Source organism: Temnothorax nylanderi, unplaced genomic scaffold (assembly GCF_030848795.1).
Source record: "Temnothorax nylanderi isolate EJ_2023f unplaced genomic scaffold, tnyl_v1.0 TNYL_tig0131_pilon, whole genome shotgun sequence".
In the NCBI taxonomy this organism is placed as follows: domain Eukaryota; kingdom Metazoa; phylum Arthropoda; class Insecta; order Hymenoptera; family Formicidae; genus Temnothorax; species Temnothorax nylanderi.
Genome location: NW_027249193.1, coordinates 395,243 through 415,581, shown reverse-complemented (window position 1 = coordinate 415,581; position 20,339 = coordinate 395,243). Strand labels below are relative to the sequence as shown.

General features: G+C 40.9%; 1 protein-coding gene across 7 annotated transcripts in view; it reads left to right on the top strand.

Annotated features, from left to right (window-relative positions):
* The window catches only part of Brat (brain tumor), a 106,775-nt gene extending 86,436 nt beyond the window's left edge, over positions 1–20,339 (top strand). For all 7 annotated transcript variants that reach the window (XM_071713903.1, XM_071713902.1, XM_071713905.1 and 4 more), the window contains one exon: positions 1–20,339. This exon is cut by the window's left edge and continues 11,494 nt beyond it. The gene's annotated coding sequence lies outside the window, so the exon portion shown is untranslated.

The following is a 20,339-nucleotide window of genomic DNA, read 5'->3' as shown; positions in this document are numbered from 1 at the left end:
TAACATGCGATTTAGAACCGAGATGTCATTTCTAATTCAATTCTTATTAGATTACCGAAGACAAATTAATTTATGTCAAATAATAGCACAATCTTAAATTGAATCTTTCATAAGAACGTGTCCCAATTTGTCGTACTTCGTGGTATTTCCAGAGTTGTGAGTTCCGTAATAAAATGGTACACAATCGCGGAACGCAGAATCAATTTTCAGCCCTCATTTCGAGCAGGGAGAAAAGAAAACACTCGTGAATTTCGACGTACTTTAATGTACGTCGTTTGAAGTACTAGGTTCGACGTACTTCACCTTCCGGTGAAGAGATGTAATCGGAAAGTATCGTATAATTGTAAGTGCGACGCAGATTTCGCGTGGACCCACTTGTACGATTAACTAATACATTCCATTACGAGGAGCTTATCAGAAGGGGCGCGCGGCCCAACCGCGTACCGGTTTCCTTTTCTCAACGAACCGCCACTTTTTTGCGGGAAAAGGAAGGAAGAAAAGGAGGTGAGAGAGGCGGGAGGAGTGAAAATGATCGAACTGTAATCGATCAGCTGACAGCCGTTGATTGGGCACAGCACGTGGTACGGTATGTGTTGTAATTTAAGATACGTTTTTCTAGACTTAGCTCTCGCGTGTTTTTAAGGTTTAACTCTAGCGAACGAAAATAAGAGAGAGAAAGAGAAGGGTGTACGTGCATGTGGGCGAGATAATAAGGTTTTTGCTATGTGGTGTATAGATAAGAAGCCTCCAGTATTCCAGAATGTCTGTCATGTAATCGTGAATCGTTTACTCTCTTAATTTTTACCGTCGAGCGAGAAAAGGTGGGAGAAAAGGAGCGCCGAGCATCTCCTTGAAGCGACGAAGGAGTTAAATACTGAAAGTAAGATAGCGCGTTAAATGAAGTGGACGAGAGAGAGGAGAGGGGAGGAGGGACAGGGAGGGTGTGAGGGTGGAGAGACAGGGGAGACGGATGAGCAGAACTTATATGTATATTACGTGTATGGGATATATTAATTAAGTCGAGTGTGTTTTATTCGTCGGCCATTTTTCCGGTGCCGCCCGCCATCTTGTTATTACTATTGTAAGTCGTATGACAAGAAACTTATACGATTGAATGTCTAGTCATGGCCTCTCGATAACCTTTGCTACTTTGCATCGCGTGTAAAGCAAGTTAAACACTCAGCGTATGTAATAATTAACACTATTAGCCGGTAAGGTAACACGTACACGCACGTATATATAAATATATATACGTACGAGACACGGAGATATACGCGCATGACACACACGTACACTCGAGGAAGGACACGTGCGCGGAGCACAGGGATAATTACTATTATTATCGCTATTACTATTATAATTATTACATTATTATTATTACTATTATCATTCTATTATTATTGCTATTATTATATTTATTATTAAAAAGGGGATTTAATAAGGCTTTCCTACATTTTCTACTCGTACTCGTCGTCGTGATGTCAGTCACATTATTATTATCATTGATTACTATTGGCATACGACAATTATTATCCCCGCCATCGAATCTGTTGCCAAATGCGCGCGTTCGTCATTTATTATCGAATCATTACGACACTATATGCCATTTTACATTTGCTTTGTGGAATTATATATATATATATATATATATATATATCTTGGCGTCTATTCGTTATTGCGGTTTATCGAATTTATCGAATATTATTTATGATCGCCGACTCTTTTATCATTGTCTTTGCACAAGCATCGCGGCACAACTCTAGTCGCCAATTATTAATCTCCGCGATGCGATTTTACTATTGCAATCGCTATTTATTATTAATCGATCATTATTATTTATTATTACCATTACCATTATTATTATTACTCTAATATTATTTTTATTATTATGATTATGATTATTATTGTCATTATTATTGATAAATGATTGCCCAACCTAACATTACGCATCATTATATTCCATATAAATCCTATTCATATCTCTATATTCGCTAATCGAGCATAGTACAGACACATAATATACGCATAATACATTACATTATAAATATATATGACGTATATATATGCATATATATTTAAATTAACTATTATTATTACTTAGATTGGTAGGATTTTATTAAGGAAGTTAACACGAGCAAAGAAAAAGAGAGAAAGAGAGAGAGAGAGAAAGGGAAGCACGGAGCGGGAGAAGCGTTATTTGACAAGTTGAACAAAAAGAAAAAAAAAGAAAGAGAGACTAAGAAAAGTAAATAGTTAGACCGCGCCCGTTGCGATGCGCGTGTCTGGTTGAGAGTATATATGTATTTTTTTAAATTTTGAAATTAACAAAGAACACAAAAAATTGTGTGTGCATGAGTGTGAGAGGGAGGCGCGATGAATAAATAAATCTGGGAACAGTACTCTACTTGTAGGTTATTAATTAACGACTATATATTTAGCCGTGCGACGTCACGGTGACACTCGCGTTGATAACGCGCCGTTGATAACGACAGGAGGCGATGGGAGAACGTAGAGAGATACGGAAGATAAAGGGTGACAATGAGGCACGGGGGAATGGTGGAAGGAGGAGAAATAAACTGAGATTCGGTGGAGCGGGCTTGGATGGACTCTCTTTTCGTTTAGACGATAGCACATTAGCTCGTTATCGACGTAATTGTATGTTCGCGAATTATCGAGTAACACTTCCGCGTAATTTCGCGACTCTTCTCTCTCGTAGCTATGTACGTACGTACGCGGCACTTGGACTTTTCTCTCGCAACGATCCCGGATTACGGTAATCGATAGCTCGTAACGCTCTTCCGGCGAACGAGAAACGCGGATCTAGAACGAACAAACGAACGAACGAATAAAACGAACTCGCACAGATTTCACGCGCGATAAAGTGTTACAATAACGACTGGAAATTTGCGGAAAAATCCGCAATGACGCTTGACACTCCGCGTGTTTCAATTCTTGTACTTTCAGAGCCAGATGAGCATGTATCCAGCCATTCCTGGTGTCCATCGCAATACTTTCTAGGCCGAATATCTTATCTATCACAAATTTTTACGGATATTGAACTAAGAATTTTTCTTTAGGTAGATACTAACTACAGTGGTATTTAAAAAGCCAGTAAATTTCTGATTGTGGATCAGCTTCCACTCTGGAGCAAGCACCTCTCTTGGATATTCTGGTAGTACAATAATTAAGAAACAATATAACAGAAAGGGGGAGGAATATTTGAAGTCTTTCTTTAACACGTACACATATAGACACCGCGATCGTTGTTGTCTTCTTTTTCAAAACGTTTACTTGTGGGATAGGACAGGGGAGAGTTGGTGGAAATGATATGCGGAGGATTCGAGTTACATCCGTTAAAAAAGAAAAAAGAAAACTACTTTTGTAAAATATATATATATATATATATACTATTGTTTGTTATATCTGTCGTCGGCAGCTTGAATATGATAATATTTTAAATATCGATGAACAAGAGTGTAATATCAAGTATATTAATTTTTGTCTCTTCGCTCTACCAACTCTCCTCTCCACACGAGCTAATCGATAACGCAAACTGGGAGAGACGGCGTTTAGCGGTGGAAATTTTATATATCTCCGGAAGCTTGTTGCCTCCCACGATAAAAATTTCTCTTTTTATATTTTATTAAAAAATAATCCTTTTAATATCGATGGAGAAATATACAATTTCTCAAATACTTTGTATGATTTTTCGTCGCGTTAAGGATATATAAAGAAATCGAGGATTTTGTGGACCAGTACAAGGTTTCATCCTTTCTTGCAAAATATTCAAGACGTATTAAGCCTGATCATTTTATAGCCGAACTTCTTGCACGGTTCATCTTTTCCCCTTTTCTTTTCACGTTGGAGAGAAAAGGAGAAAAGATGAACTGTGTGCAAGAAGTTCAGCTAAAACGAACAAGCCTATTTGATGATTCTGTATCAACGCTTTTCACAATGTCGATTTCTATCGCTGGGCGAGCGCGTCGAGTCGCGAGAAAACGGAATTGAGTGAGAAACAAAAAGGGGGGAGGGAGTTGAGCCGTTCAGCGGAAAAGAGATATAAACTATAAGTATCTTCACATGTCAATTACTCTAGGGAACATCAAAGCCACGGGTGAAACGTAACCTTTGCGAACCATCAAAGGAACTTTTTATCCCGCGAAAATCTTTTTTCTACCATCCTAACGTATGTACTTTTTAATGGTTATCGACCGATTCGTCCACCGCTTCCGCTTCTTCTTGACACACCATTCAATTTCGATGCACGCTGATGCGAGAGGAACAAACAAAACGTATGAACAAAAGAAGAGCGGAACCACACTGACCATGCGATAGGCACCATTCGCAGCTTGGAATCCGCGATTCACACGAAATAAAAAAAAACAGAAAGAGAGAGGGAAATAGAGAAAAACTCGAACAGGTTTCGGACGGGGACGTCCGATTCTTTCTCGGAAATTATGGCAACGGCACCGAAGGTTGTTTTGAAGGTGTATCGTTACGACATACAATTTTGCATGAGATAAAAGAGAAAAAAAATAGAGATGAGGAAGGAATGAAGAAGCGCGAAGTGTCGTATTCTCGCTGGCTTGATCAGTGAACGATTGATAGCGCTCAGTTGACAAATGCCGACGATCGTTGATCGAGAATATCAGAGTTGTTCTTTGGAAATTTTATTTTTGCAAGGCAAACCGATAATGTAGATCCGCTATATAGAATATAGCGACTGCCAAGAGAAAGGTGACAGTCTAATAAGATACGTATTATTCGTATTGTTATAATTCCCAATACGAAAGAATAAACGTTCCCTCCGAGCTGATCGACAGACTAAATAAAAAAAAAGGAAAGAAAAGAAGCGTAAGGGAGTCAAACGAGATAAATGGGAAAAAACGTGGAAGAGCAAGGCGATCAGTTTTTCACAGACAACACACGCGAACTTTTATACGACTTACAATCCTTTTTCAGGGCACTTTTTTACCACATTGACTAAAAGCATATCTTTCATTAATACATCTGTAAAGTTATTCTCCTACATTAAAAATTGTTATTATTTAATAAATTAAAGGCAAAAAGGGGAAAATAAGTTTTACATATCGATTTCGAAAAGTTCTTTAACTTTACTTTCCGAAATAATCTCCTCGCCAATACTTTTCTATAAGAACCTTTATAGAATTCAATCCCGAGCCTCAAAACATATTTTCAGACACAAATTCTCCGAAAATCTTGAAAGGCTGAAAGATCTTCGTATAGCCGCGATCACGAAAAGCAGCGAATACTCAATTTGAAAACTGTCGACTAAATTTTTCAACCGGACGGTTGAATCGAAACCGGACTGTGACGCGCGAGGGAATTCATTCAACAAGTCTGATTGTTATAGGTGTTTTAAAGTTAAACGAACGGAGTTTACAATCATTACAATTACGTTGTTGGCGCATGACACTTTTATCGACTAATTCCATTTCGATAATCATATGTAGATTCGTTAGAATTAGAAATTAGTTATATTTTTAACGTAACAACGTAGAGACCAGACTGTACAATTGTTTGAAGAATTATAGAACAACGCGGAAAAGAATTTTTTATGGAATGCAGAGGACGTAGTATCGATCGTTGACGCAAAGATGGATGTTTTTTATTGTTACCTAGGGGAAAGCCTCGAGCACATGTGATTCTGTTTTCGATTGGGGAAGCGTTCTGATAGATTAAACGATGATTAATTTACAGACAATCTTGTTTCTAACTACAATAGTAAGATAACAGTATCGATTTTCGTGTACTGAGATATTATTCTCCCGAAGTGGACATTCGAAGTGGACACTAGTGTACATTCGATAAAGATAATAGATTAATATTTCATACGAATGTGTGTAAAACAAAAAAAAATAATCTCACATCGAATTATTGATAAATTTAGATCGAGACTTCGCTTGCTCGTGATATTCTCCTTCACGTTCCGCACTTATAAATAATCTTTTGCGCGATAAACTCGCGAGATTTCTACACCAAGTGCTCAAAGGAAACTCGTTTCGTTCGAATCGGAGAAAAAAATTCGCGGAACGTATTTCTCTAACGAGGAAATCTGGAGCGATTGTTAATTATTTTGGTCAAATTTCTTTCCGCTAACCGCTAACGAATGCGAAACGTGCGCAAATTTTCGTCACGATCAGTCACTTCATCCTATAGAGCTAGTGTTTCGTGATTCAAAGAGAAGTTACAACCGAACTACTTGATTTTATCGTTCAGTGTTCTCATTGCTCGACCAGGCATGATCTGGATCCGGCCTACGATATCGATATATCGATGGATTTAAGCTCCATCTCCACGTGATGCGATAGCATGGTTTTATTAATCTCCGGTGTTGGATATTTATTCGATGTTCGTTGAATTTGGCCGCGTGGGGACGGATCTTAAGCAGATTGATAGAGGATGTCTCGCTCGCTCAAACAAACTGAATCCCTGAGGATGTAGTTCGCCAGGGACCGAGTCGTTGAATCGTTAAAAGAGATGACCGATAGATTTTAAAAGAAATACGCGCAGCGAGAGAAAGAGGAAGGAATGGGAAAGAGTGGGGGGAGAGAGAAAGATTTTTAGAGTATTATTTTGTCATGGTGTAGGGTTTATCATATTTATAGGTATATACATACGCATTAGAGAGCCAATGTATCGATTAATAGTTAACAATATACGCGCATATTTAACGTACATATACGTATAGCTATTTTAGAAAACGCACTATGGCTAATTATCGAACTATATGATATTAACAATTTATCGGATATGTTATATAACATGTTTGTACGTAATTTTTAATTATTGATTAACTGCGTTTTGCTCATGTTGCGGGGGGAATTTTCACCGTATGAAACATTCGTATTATCGTATTCGCAGATACGTATGGGGGCGAAGTGTGAAAAGTCGCACGGTTTCTGGACGTGTTCTGGATAATTTTATAAACATTTGAGTGTGCGGTACTTTTTTAATAGTGTACTTTTAGTGGTCCCTTCTGACACCAATTTTTCTCGAAAGGCACTTACAATATTCGCGATCCAGCGAATGCACGTGGAAATCATTTCAAACTCACTTTTATTTCTAAACAGAAATAATTCGTTTTAGGATATTCCCAAAAATATAGAACGCCGCGTTAACAGAAACGACATAAGTGATTTTTAGAATCCAGAAGAGAGCGACGATGAGTAGTATAAATGAAGCGATGTTGTTAACAGCCTAAGAAGAAAAGAAAGAGGAAGAAAATGCAGCTAGTCTACTGCGAACGGTTATTGATAATAGTACGACTGTACTATTTGTACAATTACGATCATTGGCACGATTGCTATTAAATCGCTATGACATTATTATTACGACAGTTACTATTACGACGCATAATATCACTATAATGTATATGTATGCCATCACTGTTAGTACCATCGATCTCGATGTTCTTTGATTCCCGATCGAGCGCTCGGTCGAGCGACGTAACCTCGATCGTCCGCGCGATCGAGCGCTCGGTCGCTTGATTAACATCACGTAGAAAGTAACTAATCGGACCTTAGGTATTCTTATCGAAGGGGTCCCGTGTAAATATGGGCCGTGTGTATGTACGACGTTACAAATCGTACACCACAGGACCGTCGTTTGTACTAATGACCGTACGTTGTGCTAATTCCCCATTCTATCTACGCAAAGTAATGCCGCTACCTATTTAAGTATCACGGCGTTAAGCGCTTGCCAGGGTGTTATAATGTATAGTTCGCTTTGCTAACTAACCTCCCGCGAGCGAGAACATACGGAAAAGTAACGATAAACTGTAACTGAACACCAATACCGTAACAATATCAATCCCAACCCCCCCCCCCACTCCCTTTTAACCGCGTTAGAGTTAACCCCTACCCTCCCCCCCCCGTCCGTTTCTATACGCCCCAAACTTATCGAATTAACCCTCGAGACTGTAGCGTGGCTTTAATTGGCCTGTGTTACGCAATCGAGCGACATTCTGTCGATCGGATTTCGCATGAACGTCGAGAAGAGAAGACTCCACGTTTTTCCGCAAAATCCTATGGTATCGTTTTACTCGATTCGTGGCAAATATGTATATTAATTTTGCACTTCGCGTTACGCTCGAATTGAGAGCTTTGAACGTAGACGATTAACCGTAACGATCATACGGGCGGTGAATAATCAAAGAATAATCCGTGGTGTTTTGCTGAATATTGCATAAAAGCACTGCATATTACTATTTTGCATCGTAACAATAATCCGCTGTTATTGTTGCGAGACGGACAAACCAAATTATCTTTAATAACTTACAAATCGAAGATTAATATTGCATATTTGAAACAAGCAGTCGTGAATTATGTAATTACCATATATAATTTCCACAAAAAGAGCCAATATCAATCTTAATTTTTCCATTGACTGTATAATTCGCGTAATGTGATATTATCGCAATTGAAACAGTCTCATGCGAAGGTTTTGTGTGATTCTATTTCCGAAGGAAATCTTTGATCTCGTTTCAAATATCTTTAAAAGCGGTATTACATTGCACGTACATGAGAGATATACTTGCGTGAGCTTAAACGTTGCTAACGCGTTTTGCTCGTACATTGTTAGTCCAACGATATGTATTAATCCTTTTCTGCGACAATGGCCTCATATTAAAGTTCATAGATACAGCAGAGATCTCTTTACTAACGAGTTTATTACAATGTCTACTGCTTTTCTAAACGTTGGCTGTTGAGGTATCGTTCATAACGAAATTTTACGGTCTTATCTTATTTTAGCAGAATTTCGCTGCTCATTATGCCTAGATATACGGCACCGCTTTATCGCGGTAATGTCAATAGATCGATACCGGCAATCGGCTCAAAGCATATTCTGCGTGTTTATATTAGGCGTTCGATAGCGTGCATATGTTGTCTTCAATTTCCGCAAATCCCCGAAATCCGCAATATTGCAATTAATGTGTAACATGTGACTATATGTAACGTGCAGTCTCTCTCTAACTAACTAACCCTCTAATTTAACGTGCATCGTGAATGCATTCACGGTGGCCCATTCACGATGGTCTGACGAAGTAATATCCGCAATTTTACACGTATTTACCTCACGCAATTACCAAATTGTGCGTGTACGTGCAATGTGCCTGCTAAATCGTTCAAAAATACATTAAACGTGTTTTGCTTTATTTCCGAAGTACGAAAAGCTTACGGTCATTGCGGAAGAAGAATAATCGTAACGCTCGCGTGCAATAATTCGTGCCCTCGATGTATACGCGAGAGAGGAATGGCGGAATTAAATCTCTCGCGTATAGCTCGAGGTAGATCTCTTTTAAAAAAAGGCATAAATCCCGATACGATTTCGCAATGAGTTGAGAATTTTATTCAAACGGTCCAAGCACAGAACTCGGTAACGGAAAGCACGGAAGAGATTCTTCTGAGCGAAATATTTCTTCCTCGCGTTTACGCTGGTTTCCTAGGCGATTTACCTGTGTAGTATCTCGTATTTTTTTATCGACATCGAAACTTTTCAGAGACTGTTTTTTAATCCGTCGTAATGTTTGAACATTAGACAAGCGGCGATATCCATTTGTTGCAAGTTATCGCCGGTGTGCTGTTACAAGTTGCTTTGTACAGTAATCGACTGTGAATCGAAGGCAACATGTTTCGATATAATCTTATCGATACGCTGATAGCCGTGCTGTTCAATAGAAGAGTGTATTATTGAAACCGCGATATGAAGCAACGTGTTGACAGCCGTAGGCTGTCGCAGGCAACACGGAAAGAATGTACTATTTGTTGCTGAAATGTTTATTGTCCTCTATTAAGCGATAATTATTAACGTGCGGCGCGTAAAGCGTGTGCCCTTGTAAAAATTCGTTGACCATTCCCCTGACTAGAATATTTTTCTGCAACACAAATTATTTTTTTACCGGGAGAATACGGGAGAGTTAAGGGATTAACGCGATGACGCGAGTGCTGACTAATCGAGTTAATGTTGCGTGATCCCCGTTTTACCGATAGTTATCTCGGACATTGTTCGATCAATACATATATGTATATTCGTCGTTTCTCGTTTTTTAATCTTACCACGCACAATAAACATTTATATCGTACGGCATATAGCACTAGTAGAGGTAACTTTGTCTTATAACATATAGGGAAAAAAAACAAGATACCAATGCGATCAATCGATATCAAAAGAAGTAATCGACAAATAATATCACGCCAGTGTCCAAATTGGAACCAATTGCTTTGATGTTAAATAATATTACAATCCTTGTATTTACCGAAAGTGCGAAGTTATCTCCGCTGGCTTATACGATCTAATATTATTTCGCCCTAGTTTGGGGGGTGTAGAATTAACTCGTGCACAAGACTTCGCGATTCGCCAAGAAGTCTAATGCAATTTGCAATCGGGATCTAAATGTCTCTCGAGAAAATACAGCGCTCTGTGTTTTCTTCGCCGTGTTTTAGCGCTGAATGCGGCTTCTAATCTAAGCTTCATTTGTTTACTAACGTATAAGGATTCACGTTCAAAATTATCAAGACAAAAGAATCAAACGGTATAACTGTGCGATGAGAATTCCTAAATGCAACACCATCTAATGACATGGAAAAAGAACTCGGAAAAAATACTCTTTCCGAAGCTATCGAAAATTAAGTATTCGCAAATAAGCTTTAATAATGAAATTCCTGTAATAAAACTTTGTTTTCTTAAGCTTAGTAAAATATTTAACGGAAGTTAACGAGCGAATAAATGAATAAGTGATAATTAACAAAATTAATAATTTCGCAAGCTTGGAGCCGTCGGCAAATTTAAGTCTTCTACGCAGGAAGAATCGAACGGCCGAATGTATTTAGCGCTAAAAGGCGTGCCGAGAACGCGGGGGGCTGTTATCTCGTAACAACGCGATCGAATCGATAACTATTTTCCTTCGGCGACGTTACGATCGCGCGTACACCTTCGTATAGGATTTAGGCCAGTCGTGTTAGTAAATCGCGCTCGTAGTAAGCCACGTAGTCGAGTACTCCGCGCCAGGGAGTACCCGTTGTAGAGATCTCTTTATTAAGTAAGGACTTTAAGGTAGCCACTCGGTTTTTCTCTTCTTGTCGATAGGTATTATAGGCGGGGTCCACCTCAGGGTCGACCGCAGTCACGCGTGTAGATTAGCAATAGTGAGTCGTAGCGTAGCGATTATTTCGACGCACCTATTATTATAACCCTTCGCGCGCGGATATGAGAGAGAGAGAGAGAGAGAATGGCCCTCTGGATTCAAAGCGTGGATACGTATCGTTCCCCACGTATACACCCCTCTCGTTCGGTCGTGAGTCCCTCGTCAAAGGTGGTCGCCGAAGGGCCAACGGAGAGAAAAGGGGTCTCGTATTTTTGTCTCGTTGAACGTTGGTCTTACCGGTACGCGGGTTGCTTCTTAACGCGCGCCAAATATTTCAGGGATGATTTTGGAAAACCCCCAAACACGAGAGCGGAATATGTCCATATGAACCGCGTTTTTATCCTACTTTTTTTATATTCGACAAAAAACATGGATTATATCTGACATCTGGTGATATAAATATTTTATTAAATGTAATACGGACATGACCGAAGATCGTTTCGCAACGGTTCGTACGCAATACCGGGAACATAAAATGTTATGAGGAGAATTGTTATGAGCGATGAAAGGAAATAATGAAATTGACCCTGCAGTGTAATGGCACGTATTAAGAAATACCTCGTAGTATCATCATTATTAAACGTTTGAGAAAATTTATTTTTCTACTGACATACATCGCGCGTCATCGTGTCGCACAACAGCGAGCACATCTTCGTTTTGCGGATTCTCTCGTGATTCTCGCGATGGTTTTCGAGCCGCGGTTCGGAAGATCGAAGATTGTTAACACTAGAACACCCGGAGGTGGACAGTCTGTTCACCGACGATTTCATTTAACTCGGCATATCTCGGGGAGAGATTATTGTAAAAGTAATACGTGTCTCTCAGCGCTAAGTGTGTTTTCTTTGTAGATGTATTCGGAGGCAAATTGAGCATCCTCTGTCGGAAACTCCATGTGCAAAAGCGTCACTTTCATCCTCGATCTTGAGAGAAAATTTCTTTTTCCTCTTCTTTTTTTTGCATACGGCGGATTTTGAGGGAACACGTCACGTGTGCAGCGCGGTGTACATAGCATCCACGAATGTGGCGCGTGTCAAGCCGCGAAGTTGTTGCTCTTTCCTATACATTATTCAGCACTCGCGACTCGGTTTCCGATTTGATTGCGTACGGCGAGTTTCTGGAAGAGCCGCGGCGTTCGATCGAGGAGAGAGAGAGAGAACGGCCGGACGTTCTAGTGTTAAGCAAACACAGATAGGAATCTTTCTGCGGAGAGGCGTCGTGAAGAGCGAGGGGTGGTTAAAGGCAAGACTGAAATCCGCTGACTCGACAGAACCGGAAGATTCGAGAAGAAAGGGAAGAAAGAGAGAGAGAGGGAGGGAGGGAGTAATCGGACATTTCTCTCCGACATTTAGACCGAGGACTCGCGACAACGCACACATATTTTACGCACACGAGAACAGAGGGCGGGTGAAAAAGGGAGGGCGGGGGGGAAAGTGAGAGAGAAAGGATTAACGTAAGCAGCACATACAGTGAAAGAAACACGTACACGTATCGATTATGCTATACGCGCACAACATTCAACACGATCACACATTTATAACCGTTGTATAAAGAAATCGCCGTTAGCGTAACTTACTACCTTCGCAGGGAGATTGTGTAAAGAACATTTCGCATGCACATTGTCACACGCACCGTTTATACTCTCCCCGCGGCATTAGTATTCCTCTTTTGCGTCTCTGCGCTCTTCGCCATTATCACCAGATGAGAATAATCGACGGGGGGAGTTACTGACAAAACGATTGTGATCGGAAAGAGAAAGAGAGAGAGAGAGAGAGAGAAATCGTACGCTTCCTCGAAGAAAATAGATTCACCTCGCGAGAACTTGGTCGCGCGAGAGTTACTTTTCTTGTATAATTTTGCATATCCAAAAATATCCACTGGATATTCATACGAGGTGATATATCTGCGAAAGTTAGTACTGGTACAAAGAAATGTCGCTTCGGGCGAGAGAGAGAGAGAGAGAGAGAGAGAGAGAGAGAGAGAGAGAGAGAGAGAGAGAGAGAGAGAGAGAGAGAGAGAGAGAGAGAGAGAGAGAGAGAAATGAAAAAAAGGGAAAATTCGAGAGAATCGCCGTGGGGAAGGTCGCATCTCTTGGGAATCGCACTACCACCTTGCACGTCTTCTTATCCATCCTTTAAGACTGAATGATTCTTCATATGTACTCGCGTGACTTCTGAAAGAGACGTGACAAGCGTACAGGATTCTCGTTTCTTAAGAAAAAGAGAGAAAAAAAGAGAGGAGACACGAGGAAATTGTGTTTCATGAGGATATGTGCGCACGAGGCGAACGGATACGTGAGGAATGCTACGCGCGAACGAGATGGAGATGATTGGACGACAGAAAACGGTGGAGAATCTGTACATTTTTTCAAATACAATGCCACTCGAGTGTGTTTTTCGTCGCGTGAGTTTGACGCTTCGGCGTAAGGGCCGGGTGTGCGCAGCCGAGAGAGTTTTGCCTTCGCGAGGAGAAGTGAGTTTTCCTCTCGTAGGGACGTACGTTCGAAAGTTTACTCGCAGAAAGTAAAACTCCCGGAAAGTGAACGTTATACGAGAAATGGACGGGAAAGGGCGCGGGACGGAGAGTAGGGATATTATCGAGGCGCAATCGATAAAAAAAAAGGTGGGAAAAAAAAGAAAAAAAAGACATAATAACGATTGATTCTAACTCTATCTCTATATTCTTCTACCAATTATATTTTTCTAATTATATTTGTACGTTGACTCGTAAGCTAATCGACCAAGCGATGTTTCGTGCTTGTGGTAGAACGAGGAGGAGATAAAACGCGACAAAATTATAAAAAAAAAAAGGAAAAAGAGGAAAAGAAGATATGGAAAACGGAAGAGGAAGATAGAGACGCGCGCGTTGCTGGGTTAAAAGGGAGAGCGGGATGAAAGCAGCGAGGCTCGCATATTGCACTTCGTGATGACCACGTATACCTACGATAAACTGCGCCGCTCGTTTTCGCGTAGACGATTCGGTCTATCTTTTTTATTCCCTATGATCGGCCCTTTATTCTTACCGCTGTGGTCTACAAGACTATATACACGTGATAAAACACCCGCGGGATTTCGGTCAATCAATGTAATTTCGGTAAGTTCGAATCCCGGCGTTTTTCACGGAAAAGGCGGAAAGCAACCCCTACGCTCGTTCGTCGCAATGGAAAGAACGAGGGCGAGGCATCTTCTTCCCTTAGCCACGATATCTAAGAAATTGAACTTATCGAAATTATGCGGATTTCAATTTTTCGCGCACATACCACTTCGGGTCGCGTTTCAAGAAGAATTTAATATCGTTCTCGCGACGCGATCGCGATAATATTCCATTCGCAGGCAGAGCTGGGCTTGCTTCGACGTTAAAAATACAAGGATAATCGGCTACCCATTTCGCGAAATTTATCGTCCGTACAATTGAGAAATAAAAAGAAAGAAAATTGTCGTTCGAGTGAAATGAAGCTAATTGCGCTTGTTAATCGAGATTCGCTCGGAAATCTCCAAGAAAGACAGAGGCTTTATCGTAAACTCACAAAGACGACCTCTTCTTTTAAGCTCTGTACCGTTCATTCATTAGCTTGAATAAGCGAAAGGGAAGAATTCGCATTGCGTTTGAAATTCCCTTTTCAGGCTAGTCGAGTTGTAATGTATTCCTTTGCGTTTCGCTCAGCTCTGCGCGCAGAAAAATGTGGATGCACTTAAAAACTCTAGAATACGTATGCACAAAAATCCGTATCAGATCGAATTCATTAGGCCGATTTCACGCTCGTATGCCGCGCCTGGTCCCCAATAACAGCCTTTCGGTTGAAAAGAGTGAAAGAAATAAAAAAAAGAATGGGAGAGAGGAGAGAGGTACGTCTGCTCGATCTGACTCGGTATCGGCTCTACAGAAATATTTTATCGCGATCTCCAAAAGCGCTATTCGGAATTTTTCGTGCGGTACGGCGAAGAAATTTCACTAAGACTAAAGCAATCTATTAGAATTTATTTTTATACTGCAAAAGAATCCTTGTTCGATGCGAAATATTGCATTATCGCATTCGTACGAATGTCAAGCGGATCATTAAACTCTATCAGGTTTTCCTACGGACCTTCCGCGTCAAACAAGGTCAGTCCGATCGGACGACGGTGAACTAATACTTACTTACTACCAAGCTGCTACATACAATAAAATGTTATAATAATTAATCAATTCTTACTAACAATATTGTAATGCGACCACGGTTTCCGCCGAGCGGTATTTAGGCTGGATTTATACGGTGGATTAAACGATCCCCGTGGCTTTCATCGCGATCAAGATGATGTTTGCTCTCATTAAATCAAAAATAAACAAGTCTCTCTCTGCGAATCCACAGAAGTTCGTATTTTTGTGTATAATAGAGCGAGATGGTGCACACCGCCGCGTTCTCCACAGAGCCATGGCACTTGTTACGACTAATTTCGCACGAGACACACGTACAGTGATTCGCGAGGAGGGGGGAGGGGGAGGGTGGAGTGAGAGAAGGGAAGAAAGGGGGGAGCGCAGTGGCTCGAGATCGCGCGGGAAAACAAAACGGGGGAGGGGGGAGGGGGCGAGAGCGACGTCGGGCCCGGGGCGCGGCACTCTTTCTTCGTGAGCGGGGCGCACCAGACACAAAAAGAAAAAAAAACTTGATTATTAATCAATGTGCAAAATAATAAACTCGAAGTTCAGTCTCGAACGGCGCGGACAATTCTTTTATATCGCGTTTATCCGGCGTTGTTAAGTCTTAGCATTAATGATCGGCCAAAGGAAATGCACACCAACACGCGACGTGGCATACACGCGTGTATATGAAAACACACACACACGTACACATGTACACACGCATAAAAGTACACGATACACAAGTAAGCGCGACATTTCGTTCGTTAGAAACAACATACGCGTACATATACACACAAGGACTCCTTATTTTCTCACCGCTCCTTCCGGGTGTAGAAACAACGAGAGTCGAAAAGACACACTAGTTTCATCCGCCATCGGCGATCGGCCCGTTCGCACATTCCACACATCGATCGAGCGACTGAGAGCCGCCGATGTCCTGCACACAACAATACAAATAACCCGTAACAATACAACTAACCCATACTCACAAACACACGTACACACATACGCGTACGAATCTCGCGAGGATCCGCGAGTTCGTACGAATAGTATCTGCATAATTAATTGCGTACGTATATACACGTATATTAATCACGAACACGAATATCTATACGTACACGTTTGTAATATGTATATACATGTATTATCAAAAGAGGTGAAGTAGAACGTAAGCTGATCGCGGCTACTTCGAGAAATCAAATTTGCGTGTGCGCGGACGATGTTGTGAGGAACGTGTGAGAAACCGAGAGAATGAGAGCGAGAGAGCGGACGGGCGGAGGGGGAGGAAAAATGATGAAGATAAGATAAATAATAATAATTGACGATGACTGTAAACGGTTAAACAAGCGCCGCGGGGGGCGCGGGGTGTGCGCGCGTGGTCGATATCCTTGAATGTTCGCGCGTGAGGGAATCGAGGGTACAGCGTTCATCGGAGTGGGCTCGGTAATGGGTGAGCTGGTAAATGTAATTTTCCCTAACGATAATTACATATAATCGACATACTGAATCCGATGCGACTAATTGCGACGCGCTAAAGTCACAAAGTTCGCAAGTAAGCACGAAAACTGAAAAATGCGCCAGGGCCTTTTATAACTTTTTATTTTGCAACTGCATTTTTCGGCAAAACATTCTTTAACAAATTGAAGGAACTCAATTTGTAATTTGTAAGGATTCGCAAAAATTTGCGAAGACATTTTAACAAAAATTACGACTTTATGCAAAGATGCATCTTGCAGTATGCATTTCGCGGATAGTGCTTTTACGTAAAGTACACGAGAAGACTGTTGTCTCTTTTTTTTTTACTGGAAATACGAGACGACATTGCGTTTATCCCATTACAATCACTCCGATGAAGCTCGTGACGATAACGTCGGTGCTCCTTCGGCGAGCTTCCTGTTTGATAACGTCATAAATGGGGAAACGGTATTCGTGACGATTCGGTGATTACACCGGCTTTAAAATCGCGAAGCGGCGTTACGTCTCGTTCTGCATAATAAATCGATGAAAAAACGGCTGTAAATCTGTATAAAGGGTTTTCCAGTTGAAATAATTATTTTATTAACTTGGTCGTTTGTACGTGTGCGGTTTTTGCGATGTAACGAGGAGAGAGTAATATATTCGGGGGCGATAATATATATGTATACGTGTACGTGCGCGCTTTTGGAATTGGCTCAATTCTTCCTCAATCGCGAGATCGACCGCCCTCAAATGTATTTTTGTTACTGACGATGTTAGGCGTACACCTGAGAGAGAAAGAGAGAGGTAGAGAGAAAGAAAGTGAGAGCCTATAAATATATATTTTTCTCTCAAAGAGGTAAAACTCCCTGCGTGGTCGCTTTCGATAAGTATGTCGGGCAATTTTGATGCGTGAAAGAGATCTTTGTTGAGATTCAATTTTACGCCGACTGAGGACTTTCAATACTGGAGAGAAGCAGCTATCGGGGATTAAAAAACGCTGCGAATCTTCGCCAAAGATTACTCTGAATCTCGTATCTATCAGGACATGAGAAATTTTTCTCTCTAAAAAAACCCAAGAAAGAAAAAAAACAAGAAGCAAAAAAACAAAACTCTCAAGTGTACGTTTGCTCGTGCATGCGACGGTGACGTTGTTGGTAGAACGGATTCGCATTACGGTACGTGCTCGCGTGTATACGGTTTTGAACGAGAAGAGGAAACAGATTTTCGATATCGCGGATACGGCACGTCGAGAAGGTTGAGAAGGGTATATTTCGTGACGGTGACGCAAAACGGATCGGCGCAACGTCCGCAACCCCTCGTTCGCAAAGCCCCCCCCCCCTCGGTCGCCGATTCACGTTTGTTTGGTTTTTATTGTCAGAAGTTTCTATTTTTCCATAATATAATAAGGGACGATAATATTTACTACTGATATATATGTATGTGTGTATATGCGTGTATGAGTGTAAGCGGCAGCGTCCGGTCGAGAAAACGTAAGAGAGAAAGAGAGAGGACGAAAGAGAGAAAGAGAGAGAGAGAGAGAGAGAGAGAGAGAGCGCAACCAGATCGAAGCAAGTTTTATAATGACACGGTTTGTTAAGTATTGAAAGGAGGCCACACATGTTTGCGGAAGGTACTTTAACAGTGCCCATCATCGGGGCTCGAAAATTGCGTTTTATATTAAAAGAGAGTTGTTGCTATTAAGAGAAGCTTAATTGAAACCGATAAGATTTCTAAGGAAAAATAAAAGTTCAAGATCGTATCTCTTGTCTGATTGCTTTTTTTCTTTCTTCCTTTCTTTATGATTTTCGAGCCCCGTATCTGTTATTACCTGTGACGAAAGATACGAGAGAGGTGTAGCAGTGAGAAGATAAAGCAAGAAATATTGCAAAGTTACCCGAGTTGAAGCGATAAAGATGCGGTAAGGGGGACGGCGGAGTGAAGGCGAATCGGATACGAGTGAGTGCGAGCGAGAGGGAGAGATAATTTTTTTCTTGTTATGAACTAAGTGTGCCTAGTCAATAGAGAATATATCTCGTCAATTTTAATATTATATATATTATATATATTATATATATATTACTACGATTATATGATTTAAACTTGATACTCTCTGTAATATTAACGATGTGAAAACCTATCGGACGTGTGAGAGAAAAAGGGGAGAAAACGGAAAAAAAAGGAGAAAAAAAAACGTAATGAGATGCGACAATGATTGTGCTGTGTTGTACTACGAAATGTTGGCCTGTGACTTATATTTGTAGCGATTATACGTACGTACCCGTACCCCCGCATAAAATGAAAAAAAAAGAAGGAGAGACGGTAACAACCAGAATACAAAACAATGAGGTAATAACGATACGCAAGTCACACACACACACACACACACACACATACGTACATATATATACGTGTCTATATATGTAGGTTGTGCGACTTTTTTCAGTCGGGAGAGTCGGACCCCTCGAAGAGAATCGCGAACGAGTCGATTACAATCGATGAAACTGAAATACGACCTCCCGCAGAATGTCGAATCTCTAATTTTGTTTCATCGAACGTGTCTTTTTTTCTTTTAAGAAAAGCAATAATTCTGTTTTATCGGGAGGTGCTTGAAAGGAAAAGGCGCAAGCTCGAAAATCAGTTGAGTCGCGTCAAGACCGCAGCTCGCTGCGATCAAAAGTTGTCGATTTTTGCGAATTACTCGGAATCGAAATTGTCAAGAATGTTAAGAAGCTTCGCGATTCTCATCCTTCAGTTACGCAAGCATGAGGGCCAAAAGCTCGTTGATAATAGTCGAGTGACGAGAGCAGCTCTCATGCGTGCTTCGACTCGTATTGAGGATGGAAAACTTGAGAGAGTCACGAGAACGAGAAAGGAATACGAAAGAATTTTGAGTATGGCAAACGGTAAAGTGGATCAACGATAAATTTCTACGGCTCTTCGTTGCTCTCTCTCATTTTCTCCTGCCCATCTCTCTCTTTCTCTCCCCCCCCCCCCGCTCCCCCCTCTCTCTCTTTCTTGTGCATTCCGCGTGTTGGAAATGTGGAACACAATTTGTAAGCGTACGGCACGGAAAGCCGAGTAGCGATACCGAAAAATAATAAAAAATCATGCATGTGAGAGCGCGAGTACGTATGTGTGTGTATGTGTGTGTATGCATACGAAAGAAAGACACCGAGCGAGAAATATTTTTTCTAATAAAGACTCGTCCCAGTCATGGCAAACGCAACCCCCTATCTTGTTACGTGCGAAACTGATTCGCTATTAATGATTAATTCGTTGTAAAAGCAGATGTTGGACCGTGAATGAGAGAAGTATAGAGGGAGGGAGAGAAAGAGAGAAAGAGGGGAGAGAAAGAAAGATGATTTCTCTTAAAACCAAAGGTAGCGTGAGAAAAGAATAAAGAGAGAGAGAGAGAGAGGGGGGGGAGAAAGAGAGGGAAAAGCCAGAGGCAGATATTAAAGGGTCATATCAAGATTGGTTATGGAATAAGAGGGCTATTTATTTAGGATATAACTAAATGGTCTGTTTTAATGTGTCACGGGCTACACGTACTGTACTATAATATCTAACAATAAAGTATTTTGTTTGCTTCAAGAAA